At 45.3% G+C, this 12,724-nt stretch overlaps 1 protein-coding gene across 3 annotated transcripts in view; it reads left to right on the top strand.

Moving 5' to 3' along the window:
* The first annotated feature begins 7,276 nt into the window (after positions 1–7,276).
* Positions 7,277–12,724, top strand: part of LPAR3 (lysophosphatidic acid receptor 3) — a 78,396-nt gene continuing 72,948 nt past the window's right edge. For 2 of the 3 annotated variants that reach the window (XM_038541537.1, XM_038541542.1), the window contains exon 1: positions 7,884–8,012. The gene's annotated coding sequence lies outside the window, so the exon portion shown is untranslated. Of the gene's footprint in view, positions 7,299–7,883; positions 8,013–12,724 lie in introns of those variants that run through there. The other variant, XM_038541540.1, reaches the window with a different exon arrangement.

Below are 12,724 nucleotides of genomic sequence, written 5' to 3' on the forward strand. Positions count from 1 at the left end.
TCTTTCTAATATCAGCATTAAAAGCTATAAACATCCCTCTAAGTACTGCTTTGGCAGCAGCCCCTAAATTTTGATACATAATGTTTTCAGTATCATTCAATTCAAAATATTTTCTAAGTTATCTTGTGATTTCTTCTTTAACTCATAGGTTATTGTTAGGTATATTACTTAGTTTTCAGATATTTGGGGATTTTCTAGACATCTGTTTGTTTTTGGCTTCTAATTTATTACCCTTTTGGCCAGAGAATAATTTCAGTCCTCTTAGATTTACTGAAACTTGTTTTATGATTCAGAATCTGGTCTATCTTGTGACTGTAACATGTAGACTTAAAGACATGGGTATTTTACAGTGCTATTTTATAGCATTATACCCATAGCGCTTCATAAATGCCAATTAGGTCAGGGTCAAGTTGGCTGATAGTTGTTCAAATCATCTATAGCCTAATTTTTTGTCTGCCTATTTTATAAATACTAAGAAACAGTACAGTATATAGTCTCCAACTATGAATGTGGATTTGTCTATTTCTCCTTTTAGTTACGTTAATTTTTATTTCATGTATTGTGAAGGTCTGTTATGTGATGACTTGACCCTTTTTTTTTTTTAAGATTTTATTTATTTATTCATGAGAGAGAGAGAGAGAATGAGAGAGGCAGAGACACAGGCAGAGGGAGAAGCAGGCTCCATGCAGGGAGCCTGATGTGGGACTCAATCCTGGGACTCCAGGATTACACCCTGGGCCAAAGGCAGGCACTAAACCACTGAGCTACCCAGGGATCCCCAACTTGACCCTTTTATTATCATAAAATAACAGTTTCTTTTTAATAATAAACTCATCTTAAAAATACTACAGTATAGGATTTCTTTTTAATTTTCACTACATTTGGAGTAGGTAACTTTATTCCATTTAGAGCTGTAGAGACTAACTGAAACTGGCCAAGATTGTGTAACTCATAAATATGATGGAGCATACTAAAGTTTTTGAACCTGACAGCAAGTTTTAGAAGTATAGATATTTTAATGAATAAAGTCTTCTATGATAAAGTCTTATACCATGTCATATTTTTATCTTTTTGGTTTTCACAACTTTTTAATTAATATTTATTCCTACATACATGAACCATTATTCTCCTTACTAATATTCATACTTCCCCTATTGTTATTTGTCTCCACTATATCCAGTCCTACCATAAAACAATATAATGAAATTCATATCCCAGTAATAAAAATTAAGATGTAAGCCTCCTAGAAAGAAAATCTTCTACTATAGCAAAATAATTTATCATGACATTTTCTTATTTGTAAGTAAAACATTTATTAATGATTGAAAGCCAAGTATAAATTTACTTGATACAATTATTATTAAGTGCTTCTTTGAAAATTTATAAAATCCTATTTTCTTTTATGTTTGATTTTATACTGTATTTTGGATTACATTTCTAGTTTCAAACTTTATCACATTAAAAAGCAGACTCAAACTTCTTAGCTCTTGATATTCCATTTTAAATGAATCAGTCTATGTTCTCATTCATTTGGGGAATATAAATAATAGTGAAAGGGAATATAAGGGAAGGGAGAAGAAATGTGTGGGAAATATCAGAAAGGGAGACAGAACATAAAGACTGCTAACTCTGGGAAACGAACTAGGGGTGGTAGAAGGGGAGGAGGGCGGGGGGTGGGAGTGAATGGGTGACGGGCACTGGGGGTTATTCTGTATGTTAGTAAATTGAACACCAATAAAAAATAAATTAAAAAAAATAAATAAATGAATCAGTCCTCTATTTTAAATGGACTGAAGGTTAACAGTTCAGGTTGTTTTTACAGTGCATTTGTGTCTTAGTCAACTATGTTATTACTCAAGTTATACAAGAACATTAAATATTAATCTGGCTAGTATTTATCAAATCCAATTGAAAAAGTCAATCCTGGATATGAGAATGTTGGTGTCATATTACAGCTTTCTTTTGCAAAACAAGGAAAAAAGTTTAGTGCATAGAATGCAGAAAATTCTAACAAAATGTATTTACAATTATTTCCCTTTTCTTTATCAGGTTTACCAGAATAAATATTTGTGCAGCTGAAAGTGTTGCTAATAGCAGGTTCTTGGCACCTGCCTCAGGCTAGGCAAATACCTAGTTATAGCCTGAGCATCAGGTTTGGGAGAAGTTAGCTTACTACTATACAAGGGGTTACCATTGTCCACACAAAGGCTTCAGCCTTGTCTAAGTGTACCCTCAGCACCCCACATTATTGAATATATGCAACCTCCACGATGCCCTCTTAAAGGTGTCCCAGTGTAGTGTATACACATTTCTCAGGCTGCAAACTTTGCAGGAAAACATATAACTATTTTTCTAAAAGTGAATCTAAATTCTATCTTGAACCTACTATTTCTATCACTGACAGAATTTCATCATGTTGCTTTCTAGGTAAACTGAGACCAAGTCAGTGGTCTTGGTTATTTGAAGTTTATTCTTAGGCTTCTGTCCCTCCCATTTCTTCCCCCTGTTGTGGGATCTGAGTTCTGAAAGGACTCGGCAGTGTTCAGATGTTGGGGTAGGGCGAAGAGGTAATGAGAACCTGCATCATCACCAAGTCCTTTTGAGAAGTGATCCCCCCTCCTCCTAATCACACTGACCCCTTTCCCGGCTGCATCCGCTGCCAATATTTCCCTTTAGGTACTTCTCTGCGAGGAACTGACTTCAGTGCTGTTGGGCTTTGGTCACCCGCAGAAAACACAGTGAGAGTGGATCAGTTCCTCCTGCGTTTAGCTGTGCCATGTCACCACGGCAGTATCGCTGTTCCCCTATCACGGTGGCATGGAGTGCACACGTAGGAATGGTTCCTCTCCAAGCCTCAGATGGATGGCAGGCATGGTACTCTGTATTTGTGGGAGTCAGACTAGGCTTTGGTGACAGAGGCCCCCCAAATCTCAGCAGCTTAGATGGGTAAAGGTTTATCCCTTCCTTGGGTGTCATTCTCAGGCCAGCCGTGGTCAGGTCAGCTGCTCCATGCCCTCCTCCCTCTTGCATCCAGGCTGATGGAGCTGCCTCTCTCTGCGACCCTGCTGGTATCAGGGGAGAGGAAAAGAGAATACAGAGAACTTTGTGCGGGTAGTACAGCTTGTACTTCATTGGCCAAAGCAGGGCAAATGGGCAGGCAGAAAGGTATAATTCTCCCCTGGGGAGCTTCTGTTTTTAATTAATACGATATACCCCATTATCCCTGGGTTGCTAACTCAAGGGAGGATCTCTTTTGCTATAACAACTTAGCCCGATGGATTATGAGGGGTCAGAAACCTCTGCCCAGGGCTCTCAGTGTTGCTTCTCATCCAGCTCAAATTCTTCTCCCCAGTCAGGAAACCTTATCTTGTCTTCGGGGAGGGTGGTCTGGTTCTCCCATCTGTTTTCTTCCAGTTGATTGTTTGGGGGTGAGGGAGTTTATGTTAAACTTCTTTCAGCATATAGCCCTTTGAAACTCCCAAGAACACATCTTTTACAGATCACAAACCTTGGTGTTTATCTTTTCTGCTATGAGTTTAAGGAAATCTATTTAGGAACCCAGGAGCTGAGAACTGATTTCTTTTATTCTTTCAGGTTTGTTTGGTTTGTTTGTTTGTTTGTTTTCCTCTGAAGACATGTTGTTTTGTGTCTTCCCCTATTAAATGATCCCAGGAACAATGAATGTTCAGGGGTCAGAGGGGCGATAAGGTGAAGGAGTTAAAGAAAACTTCAATTATTATCTCCAAATGCAATTTCATCATAATTGTAAAGAAAGTGAAGTGGTTGCTAAAATGAAGCCTGCTTGGGGGAGGAGAGATTTAGGGTGTTGTTATCCTGAGCGAATAAAGAACACTTTTCCTTGATGGTGGTAGATGACCATTTCCCAAGGTCATCTTGGGAAAGGACTTACAGTGCTAGCTTTCTAGCTTTTGCTTGGGACCTTTCCTTCGAGAACTGCAGTGTTTTGCCTGTGGTAGCTCATTAGCCAAACTCACAGGTGAGAGAAATCCATATTGCAGTGAATCCCCACAAAAATGAGTGAAGCAGAAAATGAGCAAAATAAGAAGCTAATCCTTTCCCCTTAGATTCTGGTTTCTTGGACCATATAAAATTGAACAAAACCTCACATCTTAATTTGATGGTACACTTTTCTTGTTTATAGTTATTTATGTTTGAAAAGGCATGATCTATGTGACTATTTATATATAAGAATTTAGCACTTAAAGTAGTATTTTTAGAAAATTTGGGTTACAAATGTTATACTACATGTTCATGGCAGAAAACTTCAAAAATATAGCAAAGCATATAAAAAATAAGAATGTGCATAATCTGGCCTGCCCATAACATCTACAGTTAACAGATAGGGATATTTATTTGTGGTAGTTTTTCTTTTATGTAGACAAACACGTGTTTTCAAAAAAAAAAAAAGAAAACATTTCTTTTCTTTTTTTGAAAACATTTATTTAAATAGCTTGTATTCTACTTTTTATGAAAATTTAATATGAAATATAATGGGTATGGGGTTTCTTTTTGGGGTGACAGGCATGTTTGGGGACTACATAGACATGGTGGTTGCATAACAGTATGAATATACTAAATGCCACTGAATTATTTATCCACTTCAAAATGCTTCACTTCATGTTATCCGAATTTTGCTTAAATAAAACAAAAATAAGATTCAAATAAAATAGACACATTGAAAAAATTTAATATGAAATGATGAGTATGTTCCTATGTCATTATATATTCTTTGAGAACATAATTATTAAGGCTGGATAACATTCAGCCTATAAATGTATGGTAATTCATTTGATCAACTTCTTACTGGTCTTTCAGTTTAGACTTTTAGGGTGTTTTTAACATTTCAGTTGTATAAATAATACTGAAATGTTTATATTTGTATTAAAATCTTTGTGTGCCTCCAATGGTCTCTTTAGGATAACTTTCTGGATATGAAGTTGCTCGGTCAAATGATATGAACAAATGGTATGGGTTCTTGGTGTATTGTAGTCCATCATACCCAAGGTCTCATAAATTATAATGTACACCATTATTTTATGTGATACTAAGAGGGAAAATGATGCCAATTAAACACAGTGCTTTCTTATCACCTTACCAGTGCTTTTCTTATACCTTTTATTTTATAATTATTGAAAGGGTTTTCTGGAGTTTTTTCAAAATACAATTAGCTTACATTCTATTCTTGTGTATCCAGAAAGAAGAAGCAAAAATCCTGGCTAACGTATTCATTCCTCAACTTCCTCATTCTTTGGAGTCACTTTTTGACTCTGTGTGGTCCTTGGCCTGAATGCATCAGAAGCATTTGGATGCAGCGTATTTTAAAAACGTGCCCCACTCTCTGCTCTGGGACTTCTTCCAACAGCTGACATCCAGTCTTCAAAATATGATGCATACACCCAGCTGGTGGCAATTAAATCACAAGTGCCGCCTGGCTGACAGTGATGGTAAAACACACCTCAATTGAGAGATGTTAAAATGTGACAAAAATGTGTTCCTGAGAATGAACTTCCCAAAGTTGCGAACAACCACTATGCATTCCTGTGCATGTGATCAGAGGTCCGAAACAAGTAGGGGGCAGAGGAACATGGGCCTCTTTCCTTAAATCCTGAGAGCGAGCAGTCTTGCCTAAGGCCTGGATTGCTTCCCACTATAGAAGGTGGCAGGCTGCGTTTTAGTTTTGTTCAGATATTTATTTTGCAGCATTTATTCCCTGCCCAGTAGATGCTGGTGGACACATGTTCTCCAAGGATCTAATTGCTCCTCCAGCCATTACAATTCCTCTCCATCAAGCCCCCTGGAATGCCCCTTTCTGCCCCTTTCTAGAAACAATGTTACATATTTTTGTATCTTCTGGAACACAAAACAACACTCAGAACATAGCTGATCAGCGGATTCTGTTGAAAAAGTTCAGAATGACTTTCCATCTGGTGATCTTTAAGGCAAAGTATACCCTCAGCCTTAGTGTTGGTCACTTTTGTTGTTCATTTTAGTTTTACTAATAAAGACGTTTTGGTAGAGAAGTGAGACATCACAGACTTTACAAGGACTTAAACAAGGTTCTGGTGGATAATCCCATTGGAAGCTTCCTTCCAAAAATGAGAATTTGGGGCCACATCTTTCTTTTTGACTTGTCCATTGCCTCCTGTCCCCTTTTGTCCTGTTCCTGCCCATAGGTCTGTAAGCTGAATGTCCTCCCTGCCTCTTTCCCTCTGCATTTCTTTTCTGGCTCACTTTCTTGCCTTCACCTCAGCTCGGACCCGTATTTGTTAAAAGAGCATCTAGCTAGAAGGTGTCTCCTTTTGCAGCCCAGCTCACCGTATCCCCTTCTCCGTTCTCCTTTGCTTAGGACTCATGCATTAAAGGTAATCACGTCGGTCTTTAAGGAATCCCTGTTCTCTTTTGCAACACTCAAGTTCAGGAAGTTCCCAAGTTACGACACAATATGTTTCCCCAGTGCCTTTGCTAACAAGTTGTTTGGAACCTGGAAAGAATTTCCAGCAAAAGAAGGCTTTAACTGGTATCTACAGTTGCCAGTTTACAGTTACAAAAACTTACTCAATGCACCACGGCAGGTTAGCATTTGCTAAGTGCCGGTGCTGGGAATTCCAGGTCGCCCTTTCAGCGCTGGGCTGTTGGGAGTTCACTCCCCTGACCTCGTTCTCATACATCATCTGCCACGTTTTTCCTTGTTCCAGTAAACATGATCTTTCTTTAGCACTAGCTTTGCAAGTTGTAGCCCTCCCTATACCATTCATCTGTAAGACACCACAGGAATTTTCTGAACACCCAGGTGAAGCAACAGTAATTGGCACGTGTCAGTCACAATTTAGCCAGAGCCTGTGGGAGTTTGAGGTGTAGCAGGATGTCATGCCCTCTGGGATGAGGTCCATCCCACCAGGAATCAAACGTTATTACACTACCATCTTCAGAGCAAGCAGGATTTCTTGGATGGTCGGGGCCGGGTTACCATACAGGCTGTGTCCTGGGATATGTGTCCTGGTTGACACACAGGAGGTCCCAGCATCAACGTTGAATGAACAAGGACCGAATGAATGGCCAAGGGCTAGAGGAAGGCATCTGGGCACGGGCTCCCCGTGTTTCCCGAGGTTTTGAAGCGTGAGTGGGAAGGCCCTCCCTCACCTCCCCCTCCCCCTCTCCCTGAGATCACCGGGAAGGTCCAACTTGCAGCACACCTGTGATTTCATTTTGCCTTGCAGAGCTCTGAGAGGACACAGTCTTGAGGACATTGTTTTACTTTGCATCTTTCTTTACCAAAGGTGGGTCAGGGGAGGCTTTATACCTCAGCTTTGAAAAACAAAGTATCCAGGACTATTTACCCCAGGAGCTTACTTAAGAAGCCTCTTTCGAGAACTCTTAAGTGTTTTTTTTTTATTTCATTTTATTTCCTGTTGCAACAGAAAGGTGACCAGGAAAGGCTCCAGGCCAGGAAAGTCGTGAACATCTGGGCCTCTGGGGGCTGCGTGCACCCCGGGGTGGCTCTGGGGTGCAAGTTTTAGAGCAGGCATGTGGCCTGGCGGGAAGCCGGGTGCACGAACCCGCAGCCGCTGCAGAGAAACGTCTCCCAGGGGAGCGGGCGGGGGTGGGGGGGGGGGGGAGAGCGGCTCAGCGCTGTGCTCCCGCGCTCCCAGGTGGGCTCCTACCCGGCGGGCTGGCGGGCGGGCGCTCGCGGGGACCGGCTCCCGGGGACCAGCCTGCGCTCGGCGCTCGCCGGCGGGGGGCGCTCCCGCGTGGGAACGCTCGGGCGCCCGGGGCGGGGCGGGGCGGGGCGGGGCCACCCCTCGCGCCGCCAAACTTTCCCGGGGCTGCGGGCGCGGCGCCGAGGCCGCCCAGAGGACCGCCCGCCTCGTCCTCCGCGGCTGCCCGCGCCCGGCCGGAGCCCGACCCCGGTCGCCTGGTCGCGCTCGGCCCCGAGGGCATGCGGCAGCCGCAGGGGCCGCGCTCCCGGGCTCGGCGGCGGGCGAGCGACAGCGGTGAGTGCGGGCGCCGCGCGCGGGGAGGGGCCCGGGGCGCGCGGGGTGGGGGGCGGCGGGGGCGCACCTCGGCCGGCCGGGCCCGCGGCTCTGCAGGGTCCCCTGGCGTCCGGCCGGGCGCCGAGCTCCCCTGGCACCTGGGACGGGACTCTCCCGGGGGCGCATCTGGCGCGCCGCTCCTGGGTCTGGGGGTGCGAGGCCGCCGGGCTGCGGCGCGGGCGGGGCCTCTGCACAGGTGCTGCTCGCGCTCGGCCCCCGCCGTCGGGGCTGAACGGCGATGCCCCCGTGGAGCCCGGGCAGGAACATTTTTTTCGACCTCCACTTGCGCCCGGTGCGACGGTGTGTCAGGGAAAAGCTCCAAGTCTGCAAGGCATGAAGATTCCAGAAATAGTTATTGCTAACCAACTGGTAACACTGGGGAGGGGGGGGGGAAGGGGGGCGCTTTGCGAGTGAGCGGAGGTCCCCGCGAGGCCCTCGCCAAGGCGCGCGGGCGGACGCGCTGGGCCCCGGGGCAGAGTCACTGTATTGCTCGCCCCCGGCGAGTTGCGACTACCTGAAATTGCTTGGAGGTTTCTCGACTTGTGATTCGAGTAGTGGCTGTGAATATTGGAAACAATTTGGTCTTATTGGGGTAATCATTAAAACGACCCTCAAGAGCAATTTTTAACTGAGTAATTTCCACGAAATGGGTTCCCATCATTTGTCACGGTTCGTGCAACGCATTTCTCCCTCCTCGCTCCCTTGCTGACCAGCGTGTTGCCTGGTCTTGGAGCCCGACTTTAGAAGGCGAAGGCCGCGAAGCTTCTCACGGTTCCTACTTGTTTTTTGTTTTTGTCTTTTAAATAAGTCGGAGTATTAAAGTAAGTGGCAGTTACACACAGAAGGTCCCTTCTTTACCAGGCGCTAGGAGTCCATGCACTGCATTAATGCATTGACTTTTCTGTTGCTAAGGAGAGTTGTTCCATTTTCCGGTGAACTGTCAGGAGTTGCTAACCCGGCTTCCCCTGAGACTTTGGATCCAATTTTGTGTGGTCTTGAATCCAGCCAATGGATTTTTCCTCCTTTCCAACCAGAAGTCATACAGTCAGAAACACACAACCTTGGCTCTGTTAACATCATGCTTGTCTAAACAAACTGGACCATTCTGGAAAGGCCAGAAAACAAATCCTGCCGGTGAGGTTTATGTACTTGAGATAAGCTTCCAGAGTTGCCTCTTGTGCCTTGAGACTGTATGGACCCAGTAGCGTGTTCGAGGATGTGTTAGATCTGGACATTTCACCATTTGGACATGACTTAATTGATTGTCACTACCATAGGACTAGGAAAGTAGATCATTTGGGCATCTTTTTCTTGTCTTTTTTTTCTTTTTTTTTTATCTTTAGCATTCCAAACTTTATAGCTTTGATTTAACTATAGATGACACATCTTCTTTTCTAAGCTGGCTGCTTCTCCCCCAAGTTCTCCATCTTTTTGATGAGGGGCAGAAATGCACCATGACTTAAGTCCAGCCTCTTATTTCTTTGGGCTGGGGCAGGGGAATCAGTGTAACTCGAGTGGGAATTACTATAACTCAAATTACCTATTAGCCGTTCTCCTTGGAGTATACATTAGCTCAGAACGCTTTTCTGGCCTGTGATTATACCCAACAGAGTGGTTAAGTTTGATTGCAAGTTTCAAAATGGCAGAGCCTGGGCCCAGGACGTTGTTAATGTGGTGTAAGGGAAAGAGCAGGGCTTTACAGTCAGACCAGCCTTTGTTCCAGGCCAGGCTTTGTGACCGTGGATACTTGCTTCACTTCTCTAAGCCTTAATTTCCTTGCCTGTAAAAATGAAGATTCTAGAAGACAAAGCACTTAGCAGAGTCTCTGATACACAGGAAGTACTCCTTACCTGGTTGCCATCCTTTCCTCCAAGATAAACATTAAAATGTTGGTATTTCTGTAAACATGGGTGCAAATGTACATTGCTCTGGTGAGAGTGCAAGTGTAGATTCCCACGCTGTCGGTGACCTAGAGGTGTTCCACCTACTTTCCTTGCTGGTCCTCCCCCTTCCTGTTCTTCCCTCCATCATTCCTCCTGCAGGGACTGAGCCTCCTCCTCTTTGGCCTTGCTGATCCATTGTTCCTCATCCTGGATTCTGTGTGGATGGGGAGGAGTCCCCTGGAACTCAGTCCTGCCATGGATGGGAGATGTGGAGGTGAGGGGCGCAGAAGCCCTGAGAGTTTGGGCTTTGACAGGACTGAGTTAGGCAGTTGGAGTACAGGGGTCTGGGTTCCAGTCCCTGTCTCACTTTTGTGAGGTCTTATGACAAAGTAAATCACTTGTTGTCCTTGAATCAGTTTTGCCATTTAAAATAACAGGGGTGATAATCCCTTTCCTGCCTACATGCTTGTGCTGGTGGGTGCCGTTAGGTCAGTCGTCTGTGTGAAAGAGCCTGGCACCCAGTGAGGACTGCATAAACATGTGAATTACTGAGACAGGGCCTACAGGTGGGGGACACCCCAGGCAGGCCACCTGGAGGTGGTAAGGTCTGGATGTTGGATGTGCTACATGCACACTACTGCGGTCCCTCTGCACCCCCTCTCCTGCCCTCTCATTGAAGGGGACTTCATGGAGGAAATCCTGCCAGAGGGTGAGAAACTGCTCTATGAGGAATACAAGTTTCAGGACTGAGATGACTTCCTGATACGTGATTCCATGGCACAGGACAAAGTTCCGAAGGAACTGTAATTCCCTCTTAGAATCACCTGTCCTGTCTGCTCATCTCAGTTCTTAGTGGACAAAAACATAGCCGGTTAGGCCAGCCAGCCAGTGAGTCAGAAGAGCACGGTAATGCAATTGCTGGACGTTGAATTGGGGTGCCTGATGCCGTCCTCACTGGCCTGTGCCTTCTTGCTAACTTGGGTCTTTAAGGTTCACTCTGCAAAGCATGAGTCCAGCTCCTTGCATTTCCATACTGCAGACAATTAAGGTAATTATTTAATTGAGTCTGAATGATGCTTGCTCTCTGCCGGCCCTGCCTGCTGAGCTGGGAGAGTGGTGCCCAATGAGTGGAAGGTTCGGATTTCCCGGTTGCACCTGCCCCTCTTTGACCCCGCCCCACCCCCAGGCTGAGGTCTTTCTCCTTTTTCCTCTTCCCTCTGCATCTGCTGCCCCTGCCTCTGCAGTACCTGACCCCTGTTATCCCGTCCTCTGTGCCTCTTGCCTTGAATTCCTCCCTTGCCTGTGACCCCTGACATCACCCAGCTCCCATGGACCTTGCCTCCCCACCTCAGATATGAATCATTCATACGCCTTAGGCTGGGCCAGACTGGGTGTCACTCTGGAAAACAACCTGCCCAGTACAGCCTGCTCCGCTCCTTCCTAAGGGTGTTAGGCAGCACCCCCCCCCCCCAATTACTCATCAACAGTCCGGTGTCTTGATTATTCTCTGGGACATTAGGCTGAGGGGCTGCTAGCCTTGGCCCTAACTTAGCCCCGTGCAGATTCTGTGGTATCATCAGGGATGGCTTGGCAGGTGGCAGCTCTGGGTTGGAGGGTACTTTAGCCCCTCCATAAGTGCCACCGGTTTGTCCCTCCAAACGAACATGCAGTCTAAACAAAAGCAGTGGGCTTGCTTTGTAAATGAAGCCTTAAGGTTTCCCTGGTCTCCCTTTACAGATAGGCTGCCCCAAAGCCCCTCCTCTACAGAAATTCCAGAGCTGCCTGCAGATAGACTCGGACCATAGAAGTCCAAGGTGGGCAGTGGAGTCAAGTCAGAGGCATTCACTCCCCAAGGAGCTAGAGAAATCCAAAGTTAAGCTCTTGGCAAAGCTAGTTGTTGAAGACCAAAACAAGAGTTGAGGTAGAGAACCCACTGACTCATTTTGCCTCCTGCCCTGGTTGATTTTTAATAGGTTAGTCCTTTGAATGGGGGCCCTTCCCCTGAACTAAACTGAAAATAAGTATAACCTTTTTCTATACCCCCATGGCATTTGGATGAGTCAGGGTTCTCCAAAGAAACAGAACCAGCAGGATATATATAGATATACGTGAGTGTGTGTATTATTGGAATTGGCTCATAGGGTCATGGAGGCTGAGAAGTCCCATCATGTGCCATCTGCAAGCCGGAGAACCAGGAAAGCTGGTCACGTAATTCAGTGAGAGTCTGAAGAACCCGAGAACTGGAAGCACTGTTGTCCAAGGACAGAAGAGGATGTATGTTCAAGCAACAGCACAAACTTGACCTTCTTTCACTTCTTTGTTCTCTTCAGGATCTCTGTGGAAGATGACACCCACTCATTGGTCAGGGTTATCTTCTTTACAGAGTTTATCAGTTCAAATGCTAATCTTTTCCAGAAACGCCCTCAGGGACACACCCAGATATTTTACCAGCTGTCTGTGCATCTCTTCACTCAGTTATGTTGACATACAAGTAACCGTCGTACCACCAAATCAGGGAATTGACATTGGTACTACTCTCTGCCATCCAGTCTACAGAACCCATTCATATTTCATCAGTCACCCCCCTCCCCCCAGATATCTCTTTTCTTGCTTTTCCATGTTACATCGTTTTGTCCCGTCCTTTCTGGAATAGTTGCTCAGACTTACTCTGTTCCCGAGGTCCTTACAGCTGTACAGGTCTTACACACTCTGTAGGCTGATTATCCACCAGGGTCTAGCAGATGTTTCTTCAGTATCGGATGCAGGTCATGTGTCCTTGGTGGTACTCAG

The sequence above is a fragment of the Canis lupus genome, chromosome 6 (assembly GCF_011100685.1).
Source record: "Canis lupus familiaris isolate Mischka breed German Shepherd chromosome 6, alternate assembly UU_Cfam_GSD_1.0, whole genome shotgun sequence".
Classification (NCBI taxonomy): Eukaryota; Metazoa; Chordata; class Mammalia; order Carnivora; family Canidae; genus Canis; species Canis lupus.